The sequence below is a fragment of the Cyprinus carpio genome, chromosome B11 (genome assembly GCF_018340385.1).
Source record: "Cyprinus carpio isolate SPL01 chromosome B11, ASM1834038v1, whole genome shotgun sequence".
NCBI lineage: Eukaryota > Metazoa > Chordata > Actinopteri > Cypriniformes > Cyprinidae > Cyprinus > Cyprinus carpio.
The window spans coordinates 2,210,607-2,232,143 of NC_056607.1; the positions used below are offsets into that span (position 1 = coordinate 2,210,607).

At 43.4% G+C, this 21,537-nt stretch overlaps 1 protein-coding gene and 1 long non-coding RNA gene across 2 annotated transcripts in view; one reads left to right on the forward strand and one right to left on the reverse strand.

Moving 5' to 3' along the window:
* LOC109098225 (synapsin-2-like) overlaps positions 1-21,537 on the forward strand; it is a 211,685-nt gene that overhangs the window by 177,023 nt on the left and 13,125 nt on the right. The window lies entirely within an intron of this gene.
* LOC109111413 lies at positions 15,392-21,092 on the reverse strand. The gene is made up of 2 exons (XR_006155831.1): positions 20,662-21,092; positions 15,392-16,966 (listed from the first exon to the last, which is right to left on the reverse strand). It is a non-coding gene; the product is annotated as an uncharacterized LOC109111413 (long non-coding RNA).

The window sequence follows — 21,537 nt, forward strand, 5'->3', positions numbered from 1 at the left end:
CATATGAATTATTAAGAAAGCCATATTTGTGGACATATGAAAAGATGTCTTAAGCTCAGTACAAAACATGTCACTTAATATTACATGCAATCTGTCAACAAAAGCTATTTGTTTTTATAAAACTGACATCAAACAAAACACTTAACCAACGACCAGTGGACTGTTGATATCACCATTCAATGTCCTGATATCTACAGTACAGCTTCTTGATATCAAAACAATTCCCAGTTCTAAAGCAAAACACTTAATCTAATAGTTCACCCAGAATTTAAAGCTTGCTTCCAAGATGTTGGTGTAGGTGTAGGTTTTTTCTTCAGTGCAATAGTAAAGACGTTTTTAGCTAAACCATGGTCTTTAATGATTTGAGAGTCAGAAAAAGCAATACAAAATTATCTTCACCATTATTATCTGTAGTCCAGAGCCCCAGGCAAAATAAAATGATGTTCACAAACAAATTGTTATTTTAAACTGGTTCTTTTTAAGTAAACTCGATGAACCAGTTCATCAAATCAGACTGAATCATCTGAAACAGTTCCTGGCTTGAGCAACACAGATCTACGGGTTAATCAGAAACTTGAAATGAACCAAATTACTGATGTATATGATCCATTGGGGGATCTCGTCAGAGGGACCAATCTACTTCAAGTGTATTCAAGTGGCTGTGTTCGAAATGGCATACTTGCTTGTATACTGCCTACTATTTTTTAAAGAATACTGTGTGAAACCGTATACAATAAGCAACAAATGTTTCAGAGTAGTATGCTAAAGTGTCGTCACATTACAAAACATTAATTCAGCACAGTTGCTGAGGTTGTTACCTCACAAATAAATGTGCTAATCATTCTTTTTACAAAGGCTTGTTAATTAAGGATTCATACTAGTAAACAATGCTATATTACTCAATTTAACTAATTTCATAATTAATGGACTTTACATACTGAACAGAACTAATAATAATTGTGTAAATAGTAGTTAGGTGGTAGATATTTATATTTCAGTACTGTAGTACATTATAAAACAGTATACAATAACACAGTGTGTTTAAATTATCATTCTTAAAAATATTATTAAATTAATACAACTTTATTGGGACAAAAACCTCCCTACACCTATACTGCTAACCACCTAATAACACTGTATTATTAATGAGACATTTTATTTCCAATTTTGAAATATTTCCTTTATTTTTATTGAAAATAAATGCCTTTCTGATCTGATATGTGATGGGAAAAGGAGTAGCCTAGAACAAGTTTGGTAAAGGGCGGCCTGGTACTCGGGTCGCTTGTGTCAAAATCATTCATCACACATCTTTTACCTGCTGAGCTACTGATATTACAGATAAATGGGTATGTTTGCAGTGAGGTTTATCACAGCCAGGCATTGGTGGGTGGAGTTAGTGTAAATAGTGTCTGCCAACAAATTCAGTTATTTATATATTATATTACTTCAATATTTTTACTATTCAATATCTTTGAAATAATCAGAGGTGGGTAGAGTACCCAAAAACTGTACTCAAGTAAAAGTATTTATAGAAATATTTATACCACCAGGTATCCCAAGTATTTGGCTTCGGCAAGGGCCAGATGACACTTCCGGGGGTTGGCAGTCAGGCCAGCCTGGCGTAGTTCCGTCAGCACCCTCCGCAGCCGCTCCAGATGGTCCTCCCAGGTCTCCGAGTGGATCACGACGTCATCAAGGTAGGCCGCTGCGTAGGCCTGGTGCGGCCGGAGGAGGACGTCCATCAGCCGTTGGAAGGTGGCCTGGGCCCCATGTAGGCCGAAGGGAAGGACCCGGTACTGCCAGTGGCCACTTGGGGTAGAGAAGGCCGTATCACTTTTTAACTTATACATCAAAAATAAACCCCACCATCACTTGGTAAGGTCGAGAGTGGAAATGAACCGGGCCCTTCCCAATCGGTCCAGTAGCTCGTCGACGCGGGGCATGGGGTAACAGTCGAACTCGGAGACCTCGTTCAGGCGGCAGAAGTCGTTACAGAAACGGAGGGTGCCTTCGGGCTTCGGAACCATGACGATCGGGCTGGACCATGGGCTGCGTGATGGTTCAATTACCCCTAACCTCAGCATCTCCTGTACCTCCTCCTCGATGGCGTGTCGCCGAGCCTCCGGGACTCGGTAGGGCTGCTGCCGGACAATGGTCCCCGGTGGTGTGCGGACATCGTGCTCCAAGACGAGGGTCCGCCCAGGCTGGGGGAAAGACACATCCGGAAACTGACTGACCAGGTGCTGCAGCTCCGACTTCTGGGCGGCAGAGAGTTGGGGGTACATATCCACAACCACGGGAGTCGAGCTGGTGTAGGCGGAGAGCTGGGGCCCGGTCCCGACCCAGCGCTTCAGCAGATTAATGTGGTAGAGTTAATCCTCCCTCCTTCTATCTGGCTGTCGTACACGGTACGTAACGGGGCCGACCTTTTCCTTAACGGTGTAGGGACCCTGCCAGGTGGCCAAGAACTTGCATACCGGGTGGCATAGTCCACGATGACCAGGATGTGTTCGTGCCCCCCGGGGCGGACTTCGGCAGTGGCCCCACCAAATCCATCCCGATCCGCTCGAAGGGCACCTCTATGATGGGCAGCGGTATCAGCGGGCTGGGGGGGGAGTGGTCCGAGGTGACGTCCGTTGGCATGTTGGGCAGGCCTGGCAGAAACGACGGACTTCAGCCTCTAGGTCCGGCCAGTGGAACCGGTCACGGAGGTGCTGGATCGTATTCTGGGCTCCAAGGTGCCCTGCCATTGGATGGGCATGGGCAATCTCGATCACCGCCTCTGTCTTGCTGCGCGGGACCACCAGCAAGGTTTTCTCCTCCCCCCGCCACTGGGCGACATAGTAGAGCAGGCCATTTTCCACGATGAAGTGGGGTGTTGGGTGGGGTGCCGGCTGGAGCTCCTTTCCTTCGGCCACCCTCACCTGAGCCCCAGCCCAGCAGTGTTTGAGGCGATCGTCCTCGTGCTGCTCCCTGGAGAAACCCCCGGCCCCGGTCACTTGCTGAAACAAGTCAAAACAGAGGTTAGGAGGAGGACGGGGCGACTCACCACCCCTGGGGCTGTCGGAGGCCAGCAGCACGGGACTTCTTCGGGCTTTCCTGCTGGGCTTCTTGGTTGGGTGGTTCCCGGCTGGGCTGCCGGGCTGGGTGACGGCGGCGAGTAGGCGGTCGAACCCTGGCCAGTCCCCCCCCTCCCTTCCCAGTAGGACCGGTACGGGTAGGTCTCGGACGAGCCCGACGTCTACGGGCCAAGCGCCGGTCGGCGCCGCGATGGTGACTCGCCACGCAGGCACTTCTCTGGTGTCACCGTGCTCACAGGTTATAGGGAGCTTGGTCTTCATTTCGGTCCGCGGGGGTAGTATCAATGTCTTGACCAGACTGACCGCACTGCCAGAGTCCAGAAGGGCGAGGAACGGGCGGCCGTTTATTTTTACTTCCGCCCGTGGAGCGTTTTTGGTGTGCACGGCGAAGCCCCCCAGCCAAGGTTGTCCTGCGGGGAGCGGGGAGCTTCCGTGGGAATGGGCTCATCCTGTGGGCCGGGAACCGCCGGCCTGCTCACCAGACACTGGGTGCCCTCCGGCGTGCGTCGCTCCTGGACCACCCTCCGGGGAAACGGCGGCGCTCTCTCCCCTACCTCCCGGTGTTGGGTGGCCTCCGCCAGCTCTATGGCCTCGACGAGTTCATCCACATTGGCCGGGTTCCGCATGCCGGCGGCCTGCCGCAGCGGGCGGGGAAGAGCACGTAAGAGGCGGTCGACCACGACGCGCTCCGCTACCTGGTGTACGGTGGGACCCCCGGCCAGCAACCAGTGTTGGGCCAAACGGGAGAGGCTAGCAGCTTGGGCCCGGGCCGGCTGCCGAGGGTCGAAGGTCCACTCATTAAACAGCTGGGCAGTACTGATCAGAGACAACCCCATCCGTCCTAGGATCTCCTTCCGTAAATCCTCGTAGGAGGTGCTTTGTTCCGGGGGAAGCGCGAAGTACTCTCGCTGAGCCTCCCCCGTGAGCAGCGGTACCACGATGCGAGCCCATTCCTCCTTGGGCCACGCCTCCCAAGTGGCCACGGTCTCAAACATCTAGAGGTACATCGTCACATCATCGTGGGCCGTCATCCGGGGCAGCAGCTGGGTTGCCTGGACACGGGGGTCAGGTAGCGGAGTTCGCGGGGCTGTGGCGAGGCGGAGCGCGGCCAACTCACGTTCGGTTTCCCCCTGCCAGGCGGCCATGTGCTCCACGATTTGCTGCTGGCGGATGCTCACCTCTGTGAGGCATTTCAACAGCTCTTCCATCGTTGGGGGAGGAGCGCCACCTGGGGAACTAGAGAAAATACATGAGGTAAGGAACGTGGGGAAAAAAAACAAAAAAACCATCCAAACCAGTCCAATTCGTAGCACGCGGTGTGGGGTGGGATCGTTGGTGTCCTTTTTATTGTCCTGCCCGCATTCTCCACCAGTGTGGCGGGGTGAAGGAGGACACGACTGGAGGATGAGGGTAAGTTCCCCGAAGGGTGGATTTTATTGATAGGAAGGGTGGTGATAGGCGTTGCTGTGAGGTGGTTTGGTGCTCAGTGGTCGGCGTCTTGGCTGTCGGTGCGCTGGTGCAGTGTGGGGCCATGCTATCCCGTGGTTGGTGGGGCTGGCAGTCATACGCTGCTCTCTGCGGGCAAAGGGTAAGACAAGTTTAGCCGAGTCTTGTGGAGACATCTCTCACCTCTGTGCTGGGTTGCAGGGTTTATCAGAGCAGCGTCTGATGGGGCGCAGGTGTGGCCGCTCAGCCCGTGATGAGCAGGTGCAGGTGTGCCTTCTCTGTTTCCAGGGTGACGCTGACGAGAGCTCGGGACACGTGTCACAATATATATATATATATATATATATATATGCACACACACACACACACATACATTACATACATTTTATCTATCAGCCTTTACTCCAGTCTTCACTGTCACACAATCCTTCAGAAATCATTCCAATATGTTGATCTACTATCAGTGATGTTCTCTTTAGCTTTCTATTATAGTATAGTAGTAGCCCTTTATTCATCAAATAATCCTAAACAAAATGTCACAGGTTCCCAAAAATATTAAGCAGCAAAACTGTTTCCAGCACTGGTAATAAATCAATATATTAGAATAATTTTTTTGAAGGATCATGACTCTGAAAAATGGAGTAACAGCTGATGAAAATTCTGATTTGCATTACTGAAATAAATTATATTTTAAAGTATGTATTATACATGTATAAATAACCTCTGACACAGAGAAGAATGAAAACTCCTCACATGACTGCTAAGTTACTGAACATCTGAACATAACGAACCAAATCCACATTGAAGGATCTTTTTCTGTCTGTTCTGCAAAATGTAAACATATGTATATTTCTGCAAGCGTAAATATTGTGGAAATATCAATGTTAACTGTGTCTGGACAAAGGCATTCCTCCTGGAACAGAGCTAACGGGGGTTTTGGAGGGTATTTATTTCATAATCTGTGACAGCTTATTTAATGTAAAAATAATATTTTATTTAATGTATAAGCAGGGAAGTCATGCACTTATTATTTTTGAGGTGGCACATGGTGGGGGGTGGGGGGGGGTCATGTGACACACAGCAGCCACAAGTAGTAGTAGTAGTAGTGGATGCATGAACTGTATCATGAAAAAACTCGATTCTCACCTTCATAGATTATGTAAGATAATATGCGGTGGTCAAAGTAGCCTAATAATGTAATCTATTAACTATGCATAAAAACCTGTCTGTTTACTTATGTAACAGATATGGGTGTCATGCCATAACATATTTTTAATACGACTGACTTTATATTAAATGTGAATTTAACATTGAAAGTTAATGTGATATAAAAACGTTGTAGGTTAGGCTACTAATCTTTCATTGTACAGAAAGTACAGTCACTCTCAAAAACTCCCATTAAAATCACTGAAACTGTTAACACTGTGAAATCAATATCTTATTTATAGATTCTTACACACATCTGCACTTTGTTGTTTCTGACCAGAGAATTCTCCAGAAAGAGGTATTCAGTCAGCGAGCGAGTGAAGGAAGCACCGGCATTTTAGCGATGACTCACCTGAACACCTCTGATTGGCCACTGCGTTCATAAGCTCAACAGAATCTTGTGTGATTGTTTATAATGCGCAGTACTGTAAAAACGTGTCTGTCTCAGGCTCAGCGCCAGCCATCGAACACAGATCTGAATTTAGCAGCTGATGATATGACACACTGAACGTTCTCACGCCGGTGTGATTGTATCCAATATAGAAAATATTAATCGGCCATTTTTTGTCTTTTGGAAGCTGCATTCAACTTGGCTCCCCTCTGTTATAAGTTACACATACAACAAATTAATGTCATAGTGGTATCGTGTACTGTAATTGAATGTAGCCTAAGTAATACGTGTTGAACTGCAGACAGCACGCGGTGTTCATCTAATAAAGATCTTCATCGCTAGCAAACAATAGCCTTTGCAGATTTGCTTTCAATTCAGTGCAGATCCAAAGCCACGAACAGAATTGACTCAAAAGAATGAATCATTCGCAAATGGGCATCTCTCATTACCCAGAGAAAAGTAGAAGGCGTGTTTGGAATAAACTTGTCACAGACACGCCAGGCTCCAACCCCGTCCAATCACAGCGCACTCCCTCACCTGAGTACTGATCACACACACCTACCCCTCATCAGCAGCCAATCAACCAGCACATAAAAGACACTCTCACGCACACAGTCACTGTCCAGTCTTGTTCGCACATAGGATCACCTAAATCCCAATCACAACCACTGCATTATTACCATTACCCCTCTTCCTCAATCTAAATCCACCTCCTGTGTCGAGTGTGAGTGTGAGTGTGAGTGTGAGTGTGAGTGTGAGTGTGAGTCCTTCTAGCAATGTCTCCTATACTCGGATTCTTCCTGGACCGTCATCATACTGTATATCATCACAAGGACAGTATTCAGTTTACTCTCTCTCATCCCTCACCTCAAGAACTCTCAGTACCATATTTACTCTGCTATTGTCAATAAATACCACCTTACCTGTTATCTTCGGTCTCCGTCCCTTCTGTATTGTAATAGAACTGAAGTATTTATAACTTATATTTCATTAAGATAAAGTAATGAGAGGAGCGTCGCCCACAGTAATGAAGTAAAAGTACAGATTTTTCCCAAAAAATTTACTTAAGGGTAAAAGTACCCATCTTTAAAAATACTCAAAGTATTAGTTACCCAAAAAGTTTACTCAAATAAATGTTACTCGTTACTACACATCTCTGGAAATAATCTGTACTTTATAAAGCACTATAGAGATAAAGGTGACGTCATTTAACTTGATTGGAAATGTGCTGTAGAGATTAAAGTACAATTTATGTCCTACTTACGATATTGTTTTTAGATACACAGCGATAGTTTGTAGTCTACAGTAACATGTATGTATAAAAGTGTTTTATAATTACTATTCCCTGCCTCCAGTTCACTCATGCATTTGAAGATGAAACATTACATGGAGCGCGTTGTGTTCTGGGAAACAGTATCCCATGCAGTGTCTTCAGATGCATACATCAAATTTCAGCAAATGTAGCAGGTAATCCAGGCATTCTATGCATACAGAACATTCACTTGCTATTCACAGTATACACGCAGCATACTGCAATATAGTAGGAGTTGTATGATAGCATGCCATTCCGAACACAGCTTCTGAGTTCCACGCGCTCTAAGGGAGCTTCTTTGTGTCAGTGGAACAGCGCTACAGAGGTGGTATTTTCCCGTGTCGAGTGGGTTGCACACATCAGGCTGCACTACCCCGTTTGTGTTGCAGACGGCCACCTCCCCTGTGCGCTTCAGCACGTTAAAATAGCTTTTTCCCCTAAAAGAATATTTGAGCTAAATCTGCCTCGACCTAGTTCTCTTCCTGGTAGAAGACATGGGAGGACTACTTCAGGCAGTATCTCAGGCGGTCTGAGGATTACAGTGATGGCTACCCATCCGAGGAACCAACCTCCCAGGGTCCCTCAATCCTCTAGCACTCCACAACTAGTCGAGCTGCCCAAGGAACGTGCTGGGACCTCTAAAAGGAGTGTACCAGCCGTATCCTTTAGGGCTCCTCAGGACAACTGGATGTCAATTCATAGATGTCAATTCAGTTTCTGGAGAGGAAGATTCGGCTGCGCTGCTGCTTTCTGGGATGGTAGCAATGCCTGAATTGGATCTAGAAATGATAGCTATGTGCCCAAGGTTCACACTACTCCCTGCAGTGATCAGGTAGTGAACCTGCAAGTGCTGACCCAGAAGGAGGCAGACTCAGCCCTAGCTTTTCTCTGTACCGTCCGAGCCTTGAGATGATACGTGGACTAGCCACAAAGCTTCAGGACCTCAGATCAGCTCTTTTTCTGTTACGGAGGCCGGCAGAAGGGGAATGCCATCTCCTAGCAGAGGATGGCCCACTGGATAGTCTTTTATTAGGCACAGGGTGCTGAAGTTGCTCAAGTTGTGAGCTCAATTTACTGGCTTGTGGCGCCTTGCTAAAAGACATCTGTAGAGCTGCGGGCTGGGTGACCCCCCACACGTTTACTAGATTTTATAGCGGGTAGAACCACCAAGAGTGGTCTTGCTAGTATCGGCTTGCTTTGTCAAACATTGTGATATTTCTGCTCCAGACAGTTCAGTTTTAGACCCTGTCGAGCTACTCCATCACCCTCCACCAAGCCTTCAATCTATGAATCCATGAGAACCGGTAGGAGACTGGGTGCCATATGTAGTGACCCGAGGGGATCCCATATGTGTATTCTTCCATGGTATAGCTTTAAGCCCTGTTTCCCTGGCAGATGTTCTCTGCCATCTCTACAAATGGGTTACAACTACTTCTAAATCTTCCATATGTACAGAGGCCCTAACAAGTTAATCCATATGCTTAAATGCCTCCAGAAACCCCCCTTCGAAGGGATGGGGCTTCCGCAAAGTTCCTGTTCCAGCAGAACAGGTAATTTTCCTAATGTTATCCAGTCTCACTGAGTGGGTGGTGCAGAGGCAACAGAGACTGGTCTTCCTGGTGTGAGCCCTGGCCTACACTCTAACAAAGGGCCACAGGAGGCTCACACAGGGAACTGAAAGGGGCAGCATCCATGGCATTTTGTTAGGGACCCCCAATTCCTCAGTATCGACATGACGTCGAAAGTGACCGACTGAAAGGGAATGTCTCAGTTACGTATGTCACGTCCCGTCGCCACAGCTGCTGTACCACTGCTGAGTGGCCAGGTCACGTGCTCGGCTCCTCAGCAAAAAACTGTTTATGCGTTGCACCTGCTGCCTATTTATACTTGCGCTGCGATCAGTGGGAGCTGGATTACATTCAAAGTAGAATTGGAGATCCCCTAATTTGTCGTTATATTATTTGTCGATTTTGAACCTGTGCACCTAACTCTCCCCACAGCGAGATGACTCCCCAGTGCTCTTCTCCCACAAAGACCAGCGCACCTGGGCAGTTTGCCACTTTTACAGTAAGCCAAATAATAAAAAAATCATCCTCACAAAAATAGCTGTTCTGCTCTTTATACTTGCAACAAAACAAGCGTTGACTCCCTGCCCCAGTTTGGCAAAACACAGCTGTGGTGCTCCAGCCCCTGGCTACATAAATGCGGGCCTGGGAGGCCATTCCGGGTGCATCAGTTTAGGTCCTGGAGATGATCAAACAATGTTACTCACTCCAGTTCACTCGCAGACCCCTCTACTTTGGGGGCATGGTCCAAACTTCTGTCCAAGGCAGCGAAAAGCATATTTTGAAAAATAAATAACAATAAATAAAGACAATAAATAAATAACTGAGATATTTTTTACATAGAATTGTTGTAAAAGATTAAATGTAACTTCATTTTTCCTACATTTTAGATTAAATCATTTTGCATATTATCCACTTGTGTGTCTGAAATGTTTTTTTTAGAGATGAGCAGCTCATCTCATGCTGATGTCATGCTATCTTGCAGTCAGCATGATGCATCCGAAATGGCCAGACGACCAACCTATTGCAAAACATGAATGTAACTTTGCTGTGGTGAGAGATAAAAACACACTGTTGGCAGCTTTCTTAATCCTTGTCATTTTTTAAATGTCATGTCGTGTCTGTTTTTTTTTCTCTTTTTTTTTTTGTTCTTTTTTTTAACAAGATATTACGTCCTTAAAAATAACATGATAAAATACATTGAAAACATATAATACAGATAAAATTGTAAAAATTCATTTAGACATGCTCCTTAGAGTTTATTTCAATGACCCTTGACATTGATCCAACTCCGGGGGGAATCGAGATGGACCTCGCTCATAGGATCGGGACACAGCTGGAAGCAGGGGATAAGAACTATGGTCGAACGATTGTGGCACGCATGCTACGATACAAAGATCGTCAAGCCATCTTGGAAGCAGCACGGGAAAAGAAACACGACGTGGAACGGCAAACAAGTTATGATTTTCCCGGATTATTCGAGGGAGATGCAAAGGAAGCGAGAAGCATTTTCTCGTTGCAAGAAAGCTCTCCATGAGCGCAAGATTAAATTTGCCATGCTTTACCCTGCACTTCTGAAGATTTTCATCAGTGGACAGATTCCACGGGTGTTTGATGATCCAGAAAAAGCAATAGAGTACATCGACAGACCTTGCTGTCCGTACGTTCGGGAAAGTAACGGTATGTGAGATAATGGGTGTATATATGTGAATTGGCAGACCTCTGTTTTGTTTTTGGACTTGGACAGATTAGTTCGAATTACCGGTTCTGTACTTCACAAATCATTTTGAAGCTGATTGTTTATATTTTCATAGCCGGGGCATATGTTGCCAACAATTTTTATTTGTGTAGAGAAATCCCTATGTTTTCCTTAATCCAATACCTGAACACAATTATATATACGATACTCAGGACAGTGGGCCTTTAGGCTGCCCTTGTTCCTTAAGTCATGGACCTAAGAGATTTACTTTTTTGTTTGATCTCAATAATGTTCTTGGTTCTATTGTTCTTTATGCCAGATTGGCTTGCAGTTTGTTGGCTATTAATATCATTATTGGTTGATATTATGTTTTATTTTTCCCTTTGGTTTTTTGTTTTTTTCTCTTCTCTTGTTAATGTGTATAATTTATGTTGCACCATGGATCTTATGTTATAATAGAATGGCCACTTGTTCTACTCTAAAATACATTAAGATTGCTTATGACTAGCAGTGGGAGGACATTATATTATTCAACCGGGAATGTGAATGGACTGGGCTGTCCAATTAAAAGGAAGAAAATATTGGGACATCTGAAAACTAAAAAACAAGATGTAGTATTCTTGCAGGAAACACATTGATGTCCCCAGGAATCAGTTAAATTGTGCAGGGATTGGGTAGGACACATATCCTTTGGCGCTGGGTCATCTAAAAGTCGAGGAGTAGCTATATTAATTAACAAAGGCTTACAGTTCAGTATCAGAAGGGAGGTTAAAGATGAGGAGGGCAGAATAATTATAATATTAGCAGAGATACAAGGACATACTATGATACTGGCCAATATATATGCACCTAATGTTGATCATCCTAATTTTTTCATAGACTTAGAAAGTAAGTTGGATGATATTGGACAGTATCCCATAATTCTGGGAGGAGACTTCAATATTGTTTTAGATGAAATCCTTGATAGAAGTAAACCAACATTGAGTAGAATGCCTGATTCAGTCTTGCTGGTTAAGAGATTGTGTTCATCTATGGGTCTAACAGATGTGTGGAGGATGAACCACCCAACGGATAGAGATTATACTTTTTATTCAGGAGCCCATAAAGTCTATTCAAGCATAGATTTTTTTTCTAATTTCCAGCTCCTTGTTGTCTGCCACACTATCCTGTTTAATTGATGGCATTATGTTATCAGACCATGCTATGGTCAGATTACAAATGACCCCATATCAGGAAATAGAAAGATCACAGATTTGGCGTTTTAATTCATCATTATTACAAGATGTGGGATTTAAGGAAGATCTTCGAGCCCAGATTAGGCTATATTTGGAGACCAATGTCCCCATAGCCCCCTCTGCCATAGTGGCCTGGGAGGCCAAGAAGGCCTTTCTAAGGGGATTTATCATTCAATATTCTTCTTATAAGAAGAAGGTCAATACTGCTAAACTCACAGATCTAGAAAGGAGAATTAAGAACACTGAAGCTACATCTAAAAGATGGTTGAATTATTTGTTGCAATGCCTTCCTATTGCAATACCCCAAAAGTACTTTAAAAGGTTCGACCAAATTTGTAAAAAGTTTTTATGGAATGGTAAACGTGCAAGGATAAAATTAGAAAGGCTTCAGGTGCCAGTTAATAAGGGTGGCTTGGGCCTCCCCAAGCTAGCCCTGTATCATTATGCCTTCTGCTTGAGACATATAGCTCAGTGGACACTGCCACCGGAGAGAGCCCCTCCCTGGTTTGAGATTGAATGGAGATTGTTCTCACCCTATCATATCCAACCTCTATAATGTGTGGAAGAAGTTTTCTGAAGCTTTTAATATTAATGTCTTAATTCTGAATCTTGTATTTGGAATAACCCAAAGTTACGTAATAATAAACATTCCCTTCTATGGAAAAACTGGGTAGAAAAAGGAATTATTACACTAGCAAACCTATATGAGAGGGATAGTGTAAAGTCATTTGAAAGGTTGGCTGGTGAATATAATTTGCCCAGAAATAACTTCTGGAAATATTTACAAATGCAACACCTGAGAGTTACGGTTATAGGGAAAGGAAAAGAACCTCACCAATCAAACCTTCTTTCTCAGACTACTAAAATAATGGGTATGGGGCATGAAGCTGCTATCTTTTATGCGATGTTATTCCAACCGATAGTCACCATATCTTATGCAACAATGTTAATTCGGTCGGCAGATTTGAATATTGACATCACACATAAAGAGTGGGATTGTATATGTGAAAACATTAAGAGGGTTTCAAGAGACATTAAAATTAGATTAATCCAGTTTAAGATTCTTAAGCGCTTCTATTGGACTCCGACTGGGCTGTTTAGGTTGAAGCTGAGGGATAATGCAGACTGCTGGAAATGCTGCAGCTCGGAAGGAAATCTTCTTCATCTGCTCTGGGAATGTCCTATAATTAAGAACTATTGGCTTAAGATTCATAACTGCATTGAAAACATTACCCGGACTAGTTTGGAGTTCTGCCCGAGGCTGTATGTTTTAAATGATCCTCAAATGACATCGAATTGTGGAGCAGCAGACTTTATTCAGACTAGTATAATGGTAGGAAAACAAATAATGATGAGAAACTGGAAGAACCCAGGTGAGCCCTCCTTTCAGGAGTGGAGCATGGAATTGGCAAAAGTGGCATCATATGAAAAAATCTCTTTCAACATCAATGATAGGGCGGAAAAATATGTGGCGAAATGGGGAAAATATGTGCAATAAATTGCTACCAGATGAGAGCATGTTGCTTTTTGAAAAATGTGTATTTGATATGGTTTTCTTTTTCTTTTCTTTTTTTCTTTTTTTTATTATTATTTTTTTTATTCATTTATTTTTTATATTTATTTCCATAACTTCTTTCTGCTTATTTATATAATTTAATTATGTTCATTCAAAATGTATCATCACTATGGGATACATGTTCAGATGTCAATTGTAAGTTGAATATAATGTTGATTACAATGTATCAGTGATGTTCTAAAACTCAATAAAATACTAATTACAAAAAAGTTATGTTTATATTATAAATATATCTATATGTAATATAAAGTGTATGCTTATAAATATATAAATGTAAATATATATGTATATATATATATGTATATATATATATATATATATATATGTAAAGAATATATCATGTAAACAAAAACTTACATATACAATGCGATAAATTTCAATTAATCGTTTGACAGCACTAATACAAACCCAACATAACAACAAGAAAATTAACATGGAACAATACATTTATTAACGTGCTAATGGTAGTTAATAAAAAGGCAATCATTCAGTGTTTGTTCATGTTGTTGTTGCTGTTACATGACATAGCGGTGTCTAACTAGAAGCCATACATGGGGTGATGACATCATCATTTCACAAAATATACGGACTGGCTGTACACACAAAAATGCAAGGGTGTGTCTTACAGATTTATCCACTTAGGGACCCGGTTTCAAAAAATAGCGGTTTCACTAGTGATGTTACGTTCGGTTAACATGTTATGGAGACGCTGTGTGTTTCGTTGTGAAAGCGAAACTACTTTGTTTGGTCTATCAAAAGAGGACACAACTAGAAATCAGTGGTTAAGTTGTATTTACAACACTGTTCCAGAACAGTTCAACCCAAATATTCATGTATGCAGCACATTTAATGGAGGACTGTTTCCTGATTCTGAGAGAGGACACTACGATGCCGTCTGTTCTGACTCACAGCCTGTAAGTATGTTTACAAATTTAAAGAATTTGCCACTTATGATTCAAAAGCGCTTTTTAAGCACTGTAGAGCAGCGGTTGTTGTTTGTCGTTCCTCCGATCACAAATACAGACATGGTTTTATGTTTATGCGATGCGATGCAACACAACGCGTAAAAAGACACAAAGTCAGCGGTTCTCAATTCCAGTCCTCACGCCCCCTGCTCTGCACATTTTGTATGTTTCTCTTATGGCTTCAGACGTTGGTTCTATTTGAACGTAAGTGCCCTGTGAAGTGGACATCACAGGATACTCCACCATGATTCCAGTTTGAAGCAAATATATATGTTCCATTCAAAGTGCAAAGTGTGTGAGAACTAAATTTAAATTGTATTTATTTACAGAGGTATATGATGTCACACTTGTCCGTGTGTTAAGACGCTGTGCAGCGCTAATCCGTGAATGAATATGTGGAAGTGAGGTAAACTTCAACAGATTTTCCCTGCTCAGGGAGTAGGGAACAATGAACACTGTGTAGGGACCATGTCAATGGGAACACAGTTCATGCACGGAGCTCACTTCTAACGAGCTGAATATCTGAATCCGGTGTGTTAACAGAGAGACATGCAAAATATGCAGAGCTGGGGGACGCAAGGACTGGGATTGAGAACTGCTGGTATTGTCATTATAATCTGTAATTATGTCTCCACTGGGTGCAACAAATACCTCGTTTATAATGGGTTTTAATGTTTTTGTCTCAGCTCTCCAGGACACACAGCATCACAGTATAGTAAGGGGCGTAACATTTCTGTCACACGCTTGAGGAATTCGGCCAATCACAATGCACTGGATAGCTAGCCAATTAGAGCACACCTCGCTTTTCAGACCGATGAGCTTTGTAAAACTCGATGCATTTCAGAAAGGCAGGGCATAGAGGAGAAACAATAATGTACAGTGTGTGGAAAATAATGTGTTTTTTTAACCTTAAAACGCATAAACACATTTTATTACACCAAATACACAAAATAATGTTCTTTTTAACATCATCATATGACCTCTTTAACTGGCGCAAAATACAGTGTATCACAGACCACACCAGGTCAACTGTAATGTATCTGCTTGTTTTACACTCTTTGGCCACCAGGTAGTATTGTGAGCATATGAAGCCTGGAGAAATTAATCCTTTTGTAAACCACTTGTCTAAAAAGCTTTAATGCTTAATGAGGCTTCATCTCGCCATCACCAGATTTCACGCTCCCAAAACTCTGGATACGTCTGAACAAAACGCAGATAGGATACAAAATCTTTACATATACAGCTAAACGCATCTCCGTGTGGACGGGGCCTTAGTTATGTCTTTGTCATTTGACCTAGTTTTCCCTTTGTGTTTAATTAATTCTTAATTTCACCTGTGTTCTATTAATTAAGTCATTAGTCCCTTGCCTGCATTTGTTTCTGTTCTCCCTCTTCTGTTCAGTTGGTGCCAGTTATTGTTTGTGTCTACGTTTTGTGCTGCACTGGTTCTAGTGATTCTCTTGTGTTCCTTGTGGATTACTTATTAAAAGACCATTGTGGATTATTTCTTCGTTTTCGTGCACACATTTAAAAGCATGAGCATGACAATAAATGTGAAAAAGGCCCATTGAACACTCCTTCTAATTTGTGTCTGTGTAGAAGATACTTGTGAATAAACCATTTAACTATGCCATATTAAGCCATAAACCCTTTATATATATATATATATATATATATATATATATATATATATATATATATATATATATAATATAAATTTTTAACAAAAAAAAAACTGAATTAGTTTTTTCATTTCTATTTATTCCTTTTAAAATAGAAAAATCTAATGATTTGGACCCAATGTAAAGCATATGTCATCATATTGTAGCATACAGTAAATATGACATGCTAATAATCCAGCACTGCTATTTCTAATGTAAATTGCTCTTTAGCCAGGCAAAGCTAAATGACCACATCGTTAATTTGGTAATAAAAGCACACATTTCAAAGGTGCACAACCGACTCATGGCAACATCTTTGAGTTGGACCATTAATTGTATATGCAAGTTTGAAGAGTATGGCCTTGATGGTTGTTTGAGGAATGCTAAGTGGTTTCTAAGGTGTACTGAGTGGTTGTTAGGTTGTTGCTTAAGTTAGGTGCTCACTAGGCAGTTAATAGAGTGATCTGTGTGGTCGATAAGCAATAGTGGTTAAGGTGCTCTATGTGGCTACAAGAAAGTACAGCAGGTTAACGGGTTTGCATGTGTTTACATCTGAACAGTCTGATCTTCTTGGACAGCATCAAGCAGCTTCTTTTACAGTGAGAAACCACTCCTGCGCTCAGCCATCAGACTTCAGACATGTCCATGGTGTCATTTTCAGAAGGTTTGCCAGTTCCTTCATACCAGCCGCAGGAGCCATCGCTGTGTCTGATGCAGGCAGACTCGTGAACTGATTCTCCATCCTCAAATTGCCATAAGGATGACCAGTCTGACAGTATACACTCATTTTTGGTGCTGGGTTGACAGGGCTTTTCAATGCAGGTAGAGATCTTTAGAGATCACAGTTTCTGAGAATACAATATAATAATATAATATAAAATAGGGACCAGTTCTCACTATTAACTAGTTGCTTATTAGCATGCCTAATATTAACATATTAGCTGTTTATTAACGATGCACTAAATGAACTGTACCAGCACATCAGTGAGCAGCAGACAACACACCCAGATGCTTTTCTCATCATAGCTGGGGATTTCAACCATGCTGACTTAAAAAGTGTGTTTCCAAAAATACACCAACACATTAACTTTCCAACACGAGGTAATAACATTTTAGACTTTGTTTACACCACACAGAGAGGAGCTTACAAAGCCCCTCCCCCACCTCGGTGCCTCAGACCACATCACTGTCATGCTAATGCCTGCATACAGACCGCTCGTTAAAGTCGCCAAACCAGTTCAGAAACAGATTCAAGTGTGGCCAGAAGGGTCGTCTGACGCTCTTCAAGACTGCTTTGATACAACTGACTGGAATATGTTTAAGCAGGCTGCCACTTACAATAACACTACTGACCTCCAGGAGTACTCGGAGACTGTCACTGCCTACATCACCAGTGTATTGAGGATGTAACAGTCACAAAAACCATCACTGTCCAGGCCAACCAGAAGCCGTGGATGACAGGGGAGGTCTACAGACTCCTGAAGACGCGGAACGCTGCCTTCAGAGCTGGAGATGAGGGGGGCCTGAGAACAGCCAGGGCCAACCTATCCCGTGGCATCAGAGAGGCTAAGAGACAGTACTCCATGAGGATAGCCCATCAATTCAGTGACAGCAGAGACACTCGGAGCCTGTGGCAGGGGATACAGACCATTACGGACTACAAGCCCCCACAGCGGACCTGTGACAGCAACATCTCTCTGCTGAACGAGCTGAACACCTTCTTCGCTCGCTTTGAGGCACAAAACAGCTCCACTGAACAGAAGACTCCACCTCCTCCCAGTGACCAGGTGATGATGCTGACCCCGGACAGCGTGAGGAGATCCTTCAGTAGGATCAATGCACGCAAAGCTCCGGGTCCTGACAACATTCCTGGGCGTGTACTGAGAGACTGTGCAGCAGAACTCACTGATGTCTTCACAGACATTTTCAACATCTCACTTAGTCAGGCTGTTGTTCCCACATGCTTCAAAGCTACCACCATCATTCCAGTCCCGAAGAAGCCATCTCCATCCTGCTTCAATGACTACCGTCCTGTTGCACTTACTCCCATTCTCATGAAGTGCTTCGAACGGCTAGTCATGCACCACATCAAGTCTGCCCTCCCCCCCTCCCTGGACCCATTCCAGTTTGCATATCGGTCCAACCGGTCGACCGATGATGCCATCTCAACTACCCTCCACTCAGCACTCACACATCTAGATAAAAAAAGACTCATACGTCAGAATGCTGTTCATAGACTTCAGTTCAGCATTCAACACAATCATCCCTCAACAGCTCATTCACAAACTGGTCGAGCTGGGGCTCAACACTTCGCTGTGCAACTGGCTGTTGGACTTTCTGACTGGAAGACCTCAGGCAGTACGTGTCGGCAGCAACACATCCAGCACCATCACACTGAACACTGGGGCCCACCAAGTATGCGTACTAAACCACCTCCTCTGGTCTCATTAGCAACAGAGATGAGACAAACTACAGGAAACTCCAACCTCTTCATTAAGTTTGCGGATGACACGACTGTGGTGGGTCTCATTAGCAACAGAGATGAGACAAACTACAGGAGCGAGGTGAGCCACCTGGCCGGGTGGTGCAGTGACAACAATCTCTCTCTGAACGTGGAGAAGACGAAGGAGATTGTTGTTGACTTCAGGAGAGCGCACACTCTGCATGTTCCTCTGACCATCAACGGTGCGACTGTGGAGAGAGTGAGCAGCACCAAGTTCCTGGGTGTGCACATCACAGAGGACCTCTCCTGGACCGACAACACCGCAGCACTGGCCAAGAAATCACAGCAGCGTTTCTACTTCCTCCGCAAACTGAGGAAAGCCAGAGCCCCACCCCCCATCATGTACACCTTCTACAGAGGCACCATCAAGAGCATTCTGACTAGCTGCATCACTGTGTGGTATGGCGCCTGCAACGCGTCCTGCCGGAAGACTCTGCAACGCATAGTGAGAGCAGCTGAGAAGATCATTGGTGTCTCTCTCCCCTCCCTCCAGGACATTTATGGAACCCGTCTCACTCGCAAAGCCCTCTGCATTGCAGGTGATCCCACTCACCCGTCACACAGCTTCTTCAGTCTGCTGCCATCAGGGAGGAGACTGCGGAGTCTCTAGGCCAGGACCAGCAGACTGAAGGACAGTTTCATCCATCAGGCTGTCAGGAAGCTGAACTCGCTCCCAAACTTGCCCCCCCGTCCCTCTTCTGCCCCAGGCACCACTGAACTATGAACACCCCCCCCCCCCCCCCAGGTCCCACATCCCCAGGTCCTTCCACTAACATACGATGTCATGCACCAGTTACTTTGTGCAGCATTGGTCTGCTCACTACCTCATTCACCATGGAACTGACGTCATTCTACCTCCTCATCAGTCAGTTTAAATAAAATAACTGCTCTTAAGTCCTTTGTCACTTTAATCAGACTGAATAAGCTATTTTTTATGTACTAAAAATCTTTTTATCTGCACTGTTTGTTCACTGGTTTGCACTCTATCTGCCATGTGCCTTGCGCTGCTTTTATTTAACCATATTTTTATTTAATTTTTTTCTATTATGTCTTTTTTTTACATTCCCTTATTGTATAGTTTTAGCTTATATTTTATATTTGATCTAGATTTTAGGCTCTACTGTTAGTGTTATCTGTATGCACCGGGGGTCTGAGAGTAACGCAATTTCGATTTTCTGTATGTATGTACTGTACATGTGGAAGAATTGACAATAAAGCAGACTTGACTTGACTTATTAGTACTTATAAAGCATACTTTACACATATATTAATACTCACTATTAATAAGCACCAAATTAAGAGTTTACTGAGGCAAAAGTCATAGTTAATAGTGAGAACTGATCCCCAAACTAAAAGTATGACAAATTTTTGTTCATTCAAATTTTTTTTTTGCTATTTTTTTTTATTTACAGAACGGCTAGATAAACTACTAACTATAATTCAGTAATCATAATGTTTGGATAACTAGGATGAAATAAATATGAGTCACGATCACCAGCTGCAGTGCCCATGAGCTCCACCAGAGGGCACTCCATTCCTGACTTTTACCATTCAACCAGGACTTAATTTCCCTTGATTTTTTTTCCCTTTGCCCGGACTCATCTGCGCTCATCATCAATCACAGTCACCTGTCTCTCATTACCTAATTAGTCGCCCTCTATAAAAGCCTGGTTTAGTCTCTCATTTATGGTTAAGTATTGTATGTTTAATGCTACACTGCAATTCCTAACGCTGCTTGCTGGTCTACTATTTCTGTTTTTGCCCGTGGATCACTCTTGGACTGTTTATTCTCATTGTGTTTCTTTGCTGCCTGCCCTTGGACTCTTATCATTTGTGGATTGTTTGCTGCCTGCCCTGACCACATGCCTGTTTCTGGATTATGATTTGCCTTGCCCTTACTGTTTTGTTTGCTGGTGTTTTTAACCCTGCCTGTCTGACCATGCATTTTCAATTAAACCTGCGAGTGGATCCTCAACCTTGTTGTCACGCTCGTCACCGTTACAATATAACATAGTTTATTACCATGCATGTACAGACCGTCAGATATCTGTATTTGAGGTTCTCTTTTTGCAATAAGGAGAGTTTGTCCCGGACCTCAAAATAGTCACACAGTGAAACGAAGAATCCCTCAGGTGTGATGCTTCCTGTAAGATAACAAACATACAGTATAAATTAACATTATTGTTATTTTTCACTGAGCTCCACCTATACAGTGTTAGCCAGTGAATCGCCCTCTCACAGTGTTAAGAGGAAGATTTACGGTGCGTTCCAATTGGGATATATCGCACTTTGGAGTGAAAACAATCATGGCCACCATATTGAAGGGTAGTTCCAAACCGAAGTGCTCAAAACTGGCCACTTCAAAGGGCCCTTCAGATTGAAGGATTTTGAAGGGTACAACTGATGGACACTTCGGGCTCTCATGAGCCTTTGCACAGATTCTCTGCTTGATGACGGCGCCTCCATGTGGGCATGTGATGATGATGCAGAAGGGCACTTCAAGAAACAGTTGTTTGGTCCCCTACACCCTTCAACCCTTTCGAAGCTCTCACTCCAGAGGGTAAACCCTTTGAAGGGATTAGGGCATAGGGATGAGCCCTTCCGAGTGGAACACAGGGAGAGTCATAGATAGAGTTAGAATATGTTTATCTGAGTCAGGAGATGATCAGAACTGCTGCTCTTTTCCCATGTTTTCAAATCGGGCTACCAGCTAATATACACTTTTAAGATATTTAAATTATTTTCATTACAAAACTAGCTTTCAGACACCATCAGTTGTTTGAAATAACTTTCAAGCCAATGGTGATCAACATATGAGGCAGAAATATATTTTTGCAGAATTATATGCAATGCTAAAGGCAACATATGCTAACCATTAACGTAATAAATGCACTATGC